The sequence below is a fragment of the Triturus cristatus genome, chromosome 11, assembly GCF_964204655.1.
Source record: "Triturus cristatus chromosome 11, aTriCri1.1, whole genome shotgun sequence".
Classification (NCBI taxonomy): domain Eukaryota; kingdom Metazoa; phylum Chordata; class Amphibia; order Caudata; family Salamandridae; genus Triturus; species Triturus cristatus.
Window position 1 is genome coordinate 615,379,987 of NC_140594.1, and position 13,917 is coordinate 615,393,903.

Below are 13,917 nucleotides of genomic sequence, written 5' to 3' on the forward strand. Positions count from 1 at the left end.
TCAGGAGAGATTGCGGTGGTGGCAGCACATCTTTGGAGGTCAGTATTCCCTTTCTTCCAATATCTCGTTGACTGACTGCTGAAGGCTGACTCACCCCAGGCAGTCATCCCCACCTCCAGACTATGTTGAACTGTGACATCTTGGGGTTCAATATCAACATGCACATCTGACTCCTTCTCAATTGCTCCCTTTCATGTAAACAATTCTGGACACAGTCCGGTTTTGTCTTTTCTCGGAAAGGAGAGTCAAGGACATTCAGGCTAAGATCCCGACCTTTCAGTCTTGGTCCTGGATCTCAGTGAGGTCAATGCTGAGTCTGCTGGGACTGATGGCTTCCTGAATCCTGCTGTTCAAGTAGGTCAGGTGGCATATGCGAGTTCTGCAATGGGATCTGAAGTCTCAGAGGGCTCAACATCAAGGGGCTTCTCTGATTAAGGCTAGATCTTGGAGGAGACGGCAAACGACCTGCAGTAGTGTTTGCTCGACCACAATTGGGTGAGCAGCAGACTTTTCTCCCTACCCCAACCAGAGCGAACAGTGATAACTAATGCATTGCTGTGGGGACGGGCCTGTTAAGGTTCCTTGAACATGGAGAAATGGTACCTTTCGACTCTTTCGGCCTCCTTACTGTTGTCAGACCAGCCCTCGTTATTTAAATTGCTGGTTGTGATGCGTTTCTTGAAAGGACTCTAGGATTTCCACCTTCTGCCTTTGTTATATGCAGTGGGATCTTAATTTGGCTCTCATATACTTGATGTGAACTCCTGTTGAACCACAGTACAGCTCTCCTTTGTGGTTTCTCACCCTGCATACAGTGTTCCTAGAAGCCATAACATTGGTGAGGCAGACTAGGTCAAGGCTCTTTGTGTTAACCTGCTGCACACTATCTTTGTTACAAGACAAACTAGATCTGCAGACTCTGACCTTGTCCCTTCCAAAAGTAGTGACCCCATTCTACATCAGTCAAACCATCACTTTACCAGCGTTCTATGCTTTGCCTCACCCCTCTAAGGAGGAAGAGAGGCTCCATCACCGAGACCCCAAAAGAGCACTGAGCTTTTCCGTCAATCGTAGCAGAGAACACAGGGTGGACAATCAGCTCCTTGTTGGGTTTGCAGGAACAAAAAAGACAAAACTGAATAGAAACGGACCAACTCTCACCGGATCATCTTCTGTATTAAGATATGCTGCGTGTTGGCCAAGAGGCAGCCCTGGAAGGATTAAGGGCTCATTCCACCAGATCAAAGCTGCTACCATTGCTTTAGCAAGCAGAGTTTCTGTCCTGGACATTTGTCAGGAGGCAATGTGGGCATCCTTCCATATGTCATGAAGCACAATCATCTGGAAAGACCAGCTTTTTGCCCACTTGGGCCTGCAGGACTTTCTGGTTTGAGTCCATTCACAGACCAGCCTCTAAACTGGTACTGCTTTGGTATCTGTTCAAAAGGTGAGGAACCTGCGGCTAGAAGTCTCTTCTAGAAGAAGTTACTTATATTCTGTAACGTTTTGTCAGGTAGAGCCTCTATCTAGCAGCACGCTCCTCAAGACCCTTCCATCCTCCCAGTTCTGTGATTGGTCTCTGTTCATTAATAAGATCCCAAATCTAGGAATCTGCACACTGGTCACAACAAATTTGCCATTGGGGCTCTGCGTCTGGGGGCGCTGACAGCCTTGAAAGCAACTGACGGTAGCATGCAGGAGTGGCGCCCATATAGGCTCTGCACATCATTTCCAGAGCTGAACTACGTCCATGTGGAGTTGCATGTTGCCACCTACTGGCAAACAGAGGTACTGCTGAAAAGTTTCTGGATCCAGTCTGCTGCCTGAAGAATATTTAAAAGCGGAGGACTCTACAGATAGTCTCTACCAGAATGACCATTACCGATGGTGAGTAACTTGTTCCTCTCACTGGTAGGTGGTAACGTTTATATTCACAACTTGGCTCAAAGATGCTGTGCATCTGAAATCCATTCCAGATTTTCTGAACACCAGCCAGCAGGAGTGTATGTGATAGAGAATTCTAGCTACAGATTCCTTACCTTTGAATTATCCCCAGATGTCCGACTGGATCCGGAAATGTTTTGTGAGCATTACTGGTAGGTGGCATCCTTCGGCTCCGCGTGGCGTCATCGGTGTTGTCCGTACCAGAAGTGGCATGTGCAGTGCCTATGTAGGTGCCAGCACAGCACGCTAATGTCAGTTCTTTTCTTTCGGCGACAGCGCATATTCGGTGAGAGCTACCCCAGTCCGAGTTTTTGATTTTTGTCGCAGTCTTTGAGATTTTTCTCCTGGAGTGGCAGGATGTTGACTAGGAAGGCAGGCTTCAAGCCCTGTGGCACCTCTCATTGGCAGATGCCGGTGCCAGACCAGCATTTTGTTTGCCTCTGGTTCCTCGAGTGCGACCAAGACGCCTTGACTGCCGCACCATGCGTCCCAAGACCTTGAGAGAGCGCTCCCTCAAGCTCTGTGCTGCCCAACATGCGGCAGTCTCGATTCCGGTTGAGAGGAAGGTCCCGGGATCGGTCGCATATCTCAAGATCCTCATCACACTCCAAGTCATCTCGTAAGTCGCACAAGAAGAGTAAGAAGTCAAAGACTTCTTTGACTTTGCCCCGTCCATTGAAGTCATCCGACGAGAAGATGGAGTGTGGTCATTTGAGGCCTGGCTCTGCGGTTAAGTCTGCACTTGGGCAGACTCCATGCCTCCCTGAGTTTCCATGAGCCGCAGAGACCCCTGCCCAACTGCATGAGTTTTATGAGGTCATGCACCTCCTATTTGGGTGGCCAATTCCTGCTGGCACGCCTTCGGCCCCACGTATTTAAGAGGGACCCCCACTGGTTCTCCACCTGTGGTTCCGCCCCCAGTCGGGCCCCTTGGATCCATGAATGCATCCGGACTGGCACCGGTCGTACCACATCGACCTGGCCGAGCTCTGGTCCCAATGCTCCTGGCACTGCCGGCGCCATCCCCATTCTCATCCCCGGCTCCAGCCCAGATCTGGAGGGGTGTCGTCCAATGCAAACTGGAGCCATGCCTTCCAGGCCTGAGTCGAGCCGTATTTTTATGAGCTGGGACTTTAGGGAGGATTGAAAGGGGTTGCTGGACCCTGAAGAATAATATCCCCTAGATCCCAACATGGACTGGTGTGAGGAATTGGCGGATGCCAGCGGACTGGACACCTTTCCAGATACTGACATTCTCTCTACCCCAACTGAGGATACGGAGGAGGGGGGATTATTTTTCTATGGTGGTGAGAAGGGTGGCTGAGGTCCCGGACCTTAGCCTACCCTCCGTGGCAGTCAAGACTAATGTCTTGATGGAGTTGCTTCAGCCGGGATTGTCCCCCTCGGAACTGCTTCTCTAATTTTAAAGAAGCCTGCAAAGACATCCTGATGAGGCCTTGAGCCAATCCCTGCACAGGGGCTCCTGTGCACAGTACGATTGCCTGGCGCCCCCTCCCCAACCGACCCAAACTTTCTCTTGCACCACCCTATACCGAAGAGCGTGGTGGTCCAAGCCTCAACCTTCCATGTAAATCCTGGTACATTCTCTACCACCCCATCGGATAGTGAATCCAAGAGGCTGGACACTTTAAAGAAAATGTTTTCTCCCACCAGCCTTTTGGCCTGTTACTTCCATGCCCTGTGGGATTTGGTTAGGCAGGTGCTGCCCATGGTCCTGGAGGAGGCCTGTGTAATACTCCTATTCTCCGGTTTATCATCTCTCCCTACTGTCACAATAGGATCTTGTGCTCAGGGAATAAGCATCTTGCAGTAGTTCCCAGGATAAAAAGGTCCCGGAGTGGTGGACGTCTGTTCTCTCACACAATGCTGCGAAATTGTGGAACCAGTTACTAATCATATTAGTCTTGAGGATAACTATTTGACCTTTCGAAAACTTCTGAAAACTGTTCTGTTCCCTTGAAGACCGTCTGTAGTTCTACAATGACACCGCTCCTAGCGCTGGGAGGCCTTCTGGTAGCCATACGCTTTAGAAATGCAGATTCATTCATTCATTCATTCTCCCAAGCTATGACTGACAAGAGAGATGCAGCAAAGTTCACAATTCGATGTGGGCTGGACACCACCGTCTTGCTGGGCAGAGCAGTTTCTTCGTTGGTGGCTTTTCCAGAGGTGTCCAAACGTCAGTTATGACATACCCTTCGATGGCTCCCGTCTCTTTGGAGACAAGGCAAACTCCGCACTGGAGTGCTTCAAGAATAACAGAGCTACGGCCAGGTCCTTGGGCCTTTCCATGGCCCCTTGCCAACCCCAGTCCAACTTTCGTTCCTTTCGTGGCCACGGACAGTTCTTCCAGCTGCGTCTTTACCAGCCCATCAACTATGGTGTGCAAGCTTCCTAGCCTCTGCATATCCTAGGATGCGGGACCCACAGACCCCATTGGTCTGACAGCCAGAGATCGAAACAGTCCACCATTTCTCCGGTAGCCGCAGCCTCCAACCCCCTTTATTTTGCCCTCTTACCATCATGGGCACCCAGTGGGAGGCAGGATATGCCATCACTTGCCCTCTGGAGGTCTTTAACATCAGACCACTGGGTTCTTCAGATTGCCTGATGACCTCTAGACTATGGCAGATCTCCTGCTCTCAACGGGGTTCACTTTCAAAGTGCCAAAGTCACACCTGACTCCCTAAGAGATGCTACCTTTCATCGGAGCTGTTCTGGACACAGTGCAATTTCGGGCTTATCCTCCCAAATGGCGAGCCCAAGATATTCAGGCTATGATACTGATGTTTCAGCATCTATCATGGATGTTGGTGAGATTGACTCTGAGGCTGCTGGGCCTTGTGTCCTCCTGCATCCTGCTTGTGATGCATGCCAGAAGGCTTATGCAGGCTCTGCAGTGGGACCTAAAGTTCAAGTGGGCGCAGCATCAGGGGAGTCTCTCCGACATGGTCCCGGTCTCAGAGGGAACTGCAAAAGATCTGCAGTGGTGGTTAACTAACCATGATTGGGTCATCGGAAGACCTTCTTTCCAACCAGATCTGACAGTGGTGACAGATGCGCCACTCCAGCGATGGAGGGCCATCTGGGAGAGGTGGAGATCAGATGCTCAGGCAGAATCTGGACTCTACATTAACCTACAGGAGCTCAACGCAATCTGCCCGGCATTAAAATCCTTTCTGCCCTCCATCAAGGGAAGGCTAGTGCAGGTGTTCACTGACCTCCACCACCGCCATGTGGTACTGCAACAAACCGGGTGGGGTGGGTTCATGAAACCTCTGTCAAGAGGCCCTGCGCCTCTGGACATGGCTGGAATGTCAGCACATTTCACAGGTGGGTCAATACATGGCAGGCTCTCTGAATGCCAGAGCAGATGAACTCAGCCGAAAATTCCTAGCAGATCACTAATCAACTCCCGATGGATCATGCTCTGCATTAAAATCTGCTACTCACTGTCTAAAAAGCAACCCCCTGAGGGCTTGTGTACTCATTCCAGCAGAGCCAAGGCTGCGACGACTGCGTTAGCACATGGGAGTGCCTGTCCTGGATGTCTGCCAGGCAGCAACGTGGGACTTCTGCACACGTTCACAAAACACTAGTGCCTGGACAGTCCGGTCCGTTGGGCCATTTGCCAGTTCGGTCCTGCAGGACATTTTGATGCGAAATTGTTTCGCAGACCCACCTCCAGGGTGAAATTGCTTAGGTATCTATTCCAAGATTAGGAATCTGTGGCTAGAAGTCTCTATAAGATAAATAAGGTACTTACCTTCAATAAGGCCTTATCCGGTAGACACTCTATCTAGCCACAAATTCCTTAACAACCCACCCATCCTCCCCGCTCTGCGAACGGATTTCTAGGCATAGGGCTGTCCCCTTTCAGGACACTAGTTTTTCACAATAGTGGTTGGTGTTCTAAGTGGCTCCACGGTTTTGGCATGGAAAGTTACAAAAAGAAACTGATGTCAGTGTGCTGGGATGGCGCCTATATAGGCACTGTGCATGTCAGTTCCGGCACGTACTCCACATGGAGCCGAAAAACGTCACCCACCGGCATGCAGTGGTACTGCTCACAAAAAATATGCAGATCCAGTCTGAAACCTGGGGATACCTGTAAAGTAAGGAATCTGCGGCTAGATAGAGTATCTACCAGATATGGGGTTACCAAAGGTAAGAAACGTGTTCATCTTGCTCTGTCTCCCACCAGCCAGTGTCTTCATTAATATCCTTGTTCCAGTGCAAAGGGTAAAGTAGTCCTCAGGGGGAGACAGAGGGATTGGCCTCAACATCCATGCTGTGTGTGTAGCACATGTATGGTAGTAGGACACTGTATGTTATGAGTGTGAGTACTGGGGCCAGAGGTATCCATTTTAGACTATGGGAGTGTATTACCTGCTTCCCTGTAGCTAGAGGTGCACATACTGGAGACAAGATTACCTTCAGAAATGTAATGAAGACCTTGTCATGAAAAGGCTGCTGATTAGTTCTTCCTGACCACTGCCATTTGGTGGATAACAGGGGTCAGGGGTGGGAATGCAGTTTTTGTTGTTCAAGATGTGGACGTTTCTAGGTAGGACCTGCCCTTTTATCTGCTCTGATTACTGCTTAAGCAAAGGTGATGACTGCCAGATGCAGAGATATCACTCTTCAAAGGGCCTGTGTTTTCGAATACTCTGGCTTGGAGCCAGTCCCATTGCTATTGCTGTGATAGCCTTCACTCTGCACAAAAACTGTGTCTGGAGAGTAGCCATAGAATGATATTTGAAAGAGAACCAACCCAAACCGGTTCCTGCAATTTAGACAATGCATCCATGTCCCTGACACAAAATGTGTACAAAAGTGGGATCCAAACATCCCCTTTTTTTCCACCAAGTACCTCTCAATTAAGGAAGGGAGAGGTCGGCAATGTCCCGGAAGAGCTACTGTTCCACCGGGGTTAGTGCACTGCATAAATAGTACCCAGAGAAAGCTGGCTTGCCTAGAAAACGAAGCCAGGAGTGACCTGTCTCCAGAGGGGGTCCACTAGTTGAATAAAACTGTACCAGAACATGTATACCATGTCATACAGCAGTTTATTGAGGGCTTAAGAGACTGGTGCTGCTGTTCCTGTGAATGAAAGTTATATCTTTATCAAAACACAAAGCCTTGATCAAATTGGAGTCTGTAACTGCTACAATGATAGCATTGCAAGACATTCAGCCTGGAGGCCTCAATTTGCACACTAGAACACTAGTCTACATCAAGCCCGGTGTGGAGCCTGTGGAGCTACTGCTGAAGACCGGTGTTGTTGCACACATCTGCCTCGCCAATTGACCCTATGAACTTTGTCCAGAGTGGTGCTGCTGCCTTGAGGGCAAGAGCCTGGACCCAATCTGCTACAACGCCCAAACTGCTATAATAACCAGCAGATGTAAGGCGGGGATAAGCCTGCACACAGGAAAAGATCAAATGCATGCAGACAAGTCTGCCTCGCATGCAGAGACTTTCTGCAGTGGGTTAAAGAGACATCAAACTAAGTTACACATTTGACTTGTGAGAATATTTAATTCACCTGCGCCTCATCCTGCCTCAACCCATGGCATTTGGGGACCCCAGATGAGGCTCCTAACCATAGCTGGAAGACGTAGGATATTGGGAGGATATCTGGAAGCAGAAGGAGTAGTGCCCCACTATGTAACACAACTTATTTTGCAATGCTGTAAGTCATCTCCATTGAACTTTGCAGTATTTAAATCAGATGTCTGCTTAAAGTGCTTCTTTTTTAAATAAAAGATAAGTAATGGGATGGACATGTTATTGTGTCAGTTGACCGATTGTTGAGCTCTGAGCTCTTGCACCTACACTACCTCCTTGAGAAGCCTGTAACTGTTCAACCTCGCTACCCTGAGAGTCAAGTGTTATACAGAAAGTTTGCTGAGACTTTGTTGGACGGACCTCAGTAGACCATTGTCAAACGACTTAAATCAAACTACTTCAATCACCACAGTTGGAGCCTAGCACCTCCTGTCCACACATGGTCCCTGAACTGGGTCTAACACTCTTCCAATACATTGCCAACTGTATTTTGGCCAACAGCAGGGTGAGAGCATTAAATGCACATACTATTTGCTCCTCTATGTCCTCACCATCACTCCTAGTAAATATGTTTTGGAACACAACTAATCTTAGTTTCTATCAACCTCTCTGTAATTGTAGCTATGTCTACCTAATAGGCTGCTACTGATGGGCATGACCACAACATACGTTTCAGATTAGCTCGTTCAACCTGGGATTTCAGGCATTTGTCTTCTGATACCGACATATACATGTTCTGAAGGCAAGTGAGCATCTGGTATAAGCAATGTAGTAAATAATGCTGGATTAACTTGCATTTAGTGGTTCTGGATAATAGTTTTGGATATCCAACTGCTTTCAGCCATTTTCAGTCAGCACAATATCTAGATCTTCAGTCACAATGCATTTAGTGCTGCCAAACTTGTCTTTTCATATTCAGCAGTGCCAGATCCAACTGCATTACTGCTCTTCTGCCACAGCCCAATACAATGAACAGTGACATCACTGCCAGGGTTTGTGATAACCCATCTTCGATGCTACAATTCTGTGGAACAGTCTCATCGGAGAATTTCAAGTCAAGATTTGCCCAGGCAGGAAAAGATGTTTATTGTAAGCTATGGAACATATGTAATCTGTCACCGCCAAACACATTTCCCTATGCCGTGAGACCTACCTACATGTACACACACCCAAGTCAGTTTGTCTAGCAACTTTCATATAGTCTGGTAGGCACCATGATGGTAAGTGTGGCGTGCAAGCCACTTTTGTTTTTGTATGGCTCACTACTTTGCGCCACGGGATTATAAGAAACGTTCATTAGCTAGGAGAAGTAGGAAGTGCCACATTTATTTTGTGGTGTAAACAATTGTGTCTGTATAGTATGGTCCCTGTGCACACTGATCATGTATTGTACCTCTGGATTGTCAGGCCCTGTTAACCATCTGGCTACCCATTAGTGTTGGGTAACAAAGAAATCTAGTTCAAGTTCGGGGCACTAAGCCTGCCCTCAGACATGGGTAGTAGTAATATCTATAGTGAAATTCTATGCCTGTGCCGCCTTGCCCCAGCATATGATCTGTCGCTATACAATTCATTTATCTAAATAGATGTGATGGAAAGTAAATAAATAAGCTGTGGTAGAACGATCATCTGAAAGAAACACGTTAGTTAGATTCCTCACCTTAGAATATTCCCAGGCGTCAGACTGGATCCGGAAGATTTTTGTAGCAATACCCCTTGCGCGTCGCTAGGCGTCGTCTGCGGCTCCGCGTCCGTCGTTGGCGTCGTGCGCCGGAATGACGTCGTCGGAGTACTTAGACGCCGCCCTCGCGCGCTGACATCAGTTCTTCTTTTTTCCGCGCCAGTAAGCGCCGATCCGGGAGAGCTACCCCTTTAGTCGATTTTTGACTAACTTTTTCGACTCTTTTTGGTCACTTTCGACTCTGGTGCCAGTAGGATGCCTGGTTTCAAGGCCTGCGACGACTGTCACCGACTGATGTCGGTGACCGATCATCACCGCCGGTGCCTGTACTGCTTGGGCCTCGACCACAACGCGGAGTCGTGCTCCGACTGTATGGCCCTGACCTCGAAAGCTAGGCGGGAGCGGTCCCGCAAGCTTCTCGAGCTTCGCCACTCGGCTCCGCGCCCCTCTCGATCCCGGTCCAGGAGGAGGTCCAAGGATCGGTCGCGGAGCCGCACTCGACATCGTCGCTCGTCTGGCTCGAAGTCTTCGGGTAAGTCGAAGCGCTCTAAGAAGTCCAAGAGGCAACACCGCTCTTCGGACTCCCCTTGCCACCCCCGCAGCTCCGCTGGAGCCGCAAACGCCGCGCAAATCCCCATACCTGCCGGTCCCTGGGATTGACGCGACGCCGACGGAGGTCAGTGCCTTCCTCTCGGCCATGAGGAGCCTGGCCCCACCGTCGACGCCCGCTGGCGCGCCTTCGGGCCCCGCGGACTCGACTGGGCGACCTCGCATGCCGGCGGCTCCGGCCCCGGCGCCGTTGGAGGCTCCGGCCCCGACGCCGCAGGTCCCCGAGGGGCCCGAGCCTGGCCCCCCGTCGACGCCGGTCGACCTCGTCACGCCTCCTCCGCCGGCGCCGACACCGGTACCACCCCAACTCCGGTCGACGTCGATCCCCGGTTCAGCCCCTGTCCGGTCCCGACGCCGATGCGGCGCCGCCCGACGCCGCATCCGACGCCGCTAGAGACACATATTGTCTATCGACCGGCTCTGATCATTCCTCCTGTTTACCAGGAATCGGATGACGGGGGCGAATGGGAGGGGTCTGAGGACCCTATGGCCCTTCAGGGGCAACTTTCTCAGGACTGGGCAGATGAACTGGGGGAGACCAGTGGATTGGATACCTCACCGGACACTGGATTCATCTCTCCTCCGACTGTGGCTTCGGAGGAGGGTGCAGCTGTTTCTGTGGTGCTGCGCAAGGCGGCCGCGGCCCTTGGGCTTGAGCTGCCTGCCGTGGCTGTGAGGACTAACATCCCCACTGAGGTGCTTCAGTCTGCCGCATGCTCCACTGAGCCTCTGCTGCAATTCAATGAGGCCCTCATTGACGTTCTGCAGGGCACCTGGTCCAAGCCCTCCACAGTCCCTCCTGTGGATAGGAACGTTGCCAGGCGCCACCGCCCTGCTCCGGGCGACCCCAGTTTTCTGTCCCAACACCCCACCCCCCGAGAGTCTGGTTATCCAGGCCTCTACCTCCCAATCCTCCTTCCCGTCCGCTCCTCCGGACCGGGATTCCAAGAGACTGGAACAGTTCGGTAAGAAGCTGTTCTCCTCGCTCAGTTTGGGCCTGCGGTCTTTGAACACAGCCTGTCTCTTGGACCGTTATTCCCACTCTCTGTGGGATACGGTGGAGGACGTGCTGCCCCTGTGCCCGGAGGAGGCCCGGGCACAGCTTTCCTCAGCTCTGGCCGATGGGAGAGATGCAGCGCGCCATGCAATCCGATGTGGACTCGACACTACGGACTCGCTGGGTAGGGCGATTTCTACCACGGTGGCGCTTCGACGTCACGCCTGGCTGCGGTCCACGTCCTTTTCAGGGGATGTCCAGAGCACTCTCATGGACATGCCTTTTGATGGCACTCGCCTTTTTGGTGAGAAAGCGGACAGTGCGCTGGCTCACTTCAAGGACTCCTGGGCTACGGCCAAGTCCTTGGGCCTCACGGCCCCGCGGCCACAAACTTCCGCTTTTCGCTCCTTTCGTGGCCAAGGAAGGGGCACCTCCTCACGTCCGCCTAGCCACCGGCCGCAGAACCAGCCTGCACGCGGTCGCGGACGTGGTTTCCGCCGAGGCGGTACTGGAGGACAACGCGGTCAGTCCACATCCACCCCGGCAGCATCCGCCTCAAAGCCTTCCTAGTCCGAGCTTTCAGGCCCATTCCTCGCCAGTGGGAGGCCGGGTTCGCCATCACCTGCTCCACTGGCGTACCATTACTTCGGACAGGTGGGTGCTGCAAATTGTCCGCAGGGGCTACTCCCTCCCCTTCGAGACGACCCCTCCAGCCATGCCACCGCAGCACCACCGTATCTCGGAGGATCATTTGAATCTTCTGCGAGAGGAAGTTTCGGCCCTCTTGGCCAAAGAGGCCGTCGAGCGCGTTCCGAGCCCAGAAGTAGGTCGTGGTTGTTATTCCCACTACTTTCTGGTTCCCAAGAAGGGCAAAGGAGGCCTACGCCCTATCTTGGACCTCAGGAACGTCAATGCCTTCCTCCGGAAGGAACGGTTCAAAATGTTGACTTTGGCTCAGGTTCTAGCTGCCCTAGACCCTGGAGACTGGATGGTAGCGTTGGACTTGCAGGACACATATTTCCATATCCCCGTCCTGCCGGCCCACCGGCGTTACCTGCAGTTCACGGTGGGTCAGGAGCACTTTCAGTTCACCGTGCTCCCCTTCGGCCTTACCAGTGCCCCTCGGGTGTTCACGAAAGTGATGGCGGTGGTCGCAGCTCATCTGCGCAGATCAGGGGTTCCAGTCTTCTCCTATCTCGACGACTGGTTGTTGAAGGCGGGCTCGCCCCAGACAGTCGTCTCCCACCTCCAGACTACGGCGGGACTCCTGCATTTGCTGGGGTTTTCCATCAACGTGCCGAAGTCACACCTGAGCCCCTCTCAGAAGCTCCTCTTCATCGGAGCGGTTCTCGATTCGGCGCAGTTCTGGGTCCATCCACCGGAACAGCGGGTCCGGGATATACAGGCCCTGATTCCCATCTTTCAGCCTCTATCCTGGGTTTCGGTCAGGCTAGTGTTGCGGCTTCTGGGGCTGATGGCCTCCTGCAACCTACTAGTGCATCACGCCAGGCGGCGCATGCGGGCTCTGCAGTGGGACTTGAAGTTTCAGTGGGCCCAGCATCACGGCAACCTGTCCGACCATGTCTTGTTCTCGGAGGGCACTGCACAGCAGTTGCAGTGGTGGCTCACGGACCGCGATTGGGTCGCGGGCAAGAGCCTCTCCCTACCCCTACCGGAGCCTGTCGTCGTGACGGATGCGTCCCTCCTGGGATGGGGTGGCCATATGGGAGAGGCGGAGATCAGAGGACTCTGGTCTCCGGCGGAGTCTCGCCTCCACATCAACTTGTTGGAGCTGAGAGCGATCCGACTTGCACTGAAAGCCTTCCTTCCCTCTGTCCGGGGAAGTGTCGTGCAGGTGTTCACAGACAACACCACCGCCATGTGGTATTGCAACAAACAGGGCGGGGTGGGGTCATGGACCCTTTGTCAGGAGGCTCTGCGCCTCTGGACATGGCTGGAACACCAAGGCATCACCCTGGTGGTTCAACATCTGGCGGGCTCTCTGAACGCCAGAGCAGACGAACTCAGCCGCCGGTGCATGATGGATCACGAATGGCGTCTGAACTCCGAGGTGGCGCATGGTCTCTTTCAGCAGTGGGGAGAGCCTTGGTTAGATCTATTCGCCACCGACGAGAAAGCGCAATGTCAGCAGTACTGCGCGTTGGAATTTCCAAGGCGGCACTCGCTAGGCGACGCTTTTCGACGCGAGTGGAGTTGCGGTCTGTTGTACGCCTTTCCGCCTATACCACTTCTGCCCAGAGTGCTGAAGAAGATCAGGCGCGACCGGGCCCAAGTCATCTTGGTGGCTCCGGATTGGGCACGAAGGTACTGGTATCCCGAGCTACTCAGTATGTTGTCCGATCCTCCGATACGTCTGCCCCTTCGGGAGGATCTTCTGTCGCAGCAGCAGGGGACGGTCCTCCACCCGAACCTGTCCAGCCTCCACCTCAATGCGTGGAGATTGAGCGGTGGCAGTTGATGCCATTTGACTTGCCTCCTGAAGTCTGTGATATCATTCTGGCAGCCAGGCGTCCCTCCACAAAGACGGTATACGCCTGCCGGTGGAACAAATTTGTGGCATGGTGCACAGCAAAGGCTGTGGATCCCCTTTCTGCCCCTCTTTCTGAGGTTCTCCTCTTTCTTCTTTCTTTGGCCCGGCAGGGCTCCTCCCTGGGCACCTTGAAAGGTTATCTTGCTGCCATCTCTGCCTTCTTACGGCTTCCTGATCAGCCCTCTCTTTTCAAGTCCCCTGTAGTGTCACGCTTTCTTAAAGGCATTACTCACACGTTCCCTCCTGTCCCTTTCGTAATGCCTCAGTGGGACTTGAATCTTGTCTTAACATTTCTGATGTGCGCTCCCTTTGAGCCTCTTCACAATTGTCCTCTTAGTCTTCTCACTCTTAAGACTGCTTTAATGGTGGTAGCCATCACCTCGGCTAGACGGGTGAGTGAGCTCCAGGCTCTGTCGTCCAAGCCTCCTTTTCTATCTGTTAATCCGGACAAGGTTGTCCTTCGGCCTCGTCCTTCCTTTCTACCGAAAGTGGTGACCCCCTTTCATCTTGGGCAATCTGTCACCTTGCCCACCTTCTTTCCAC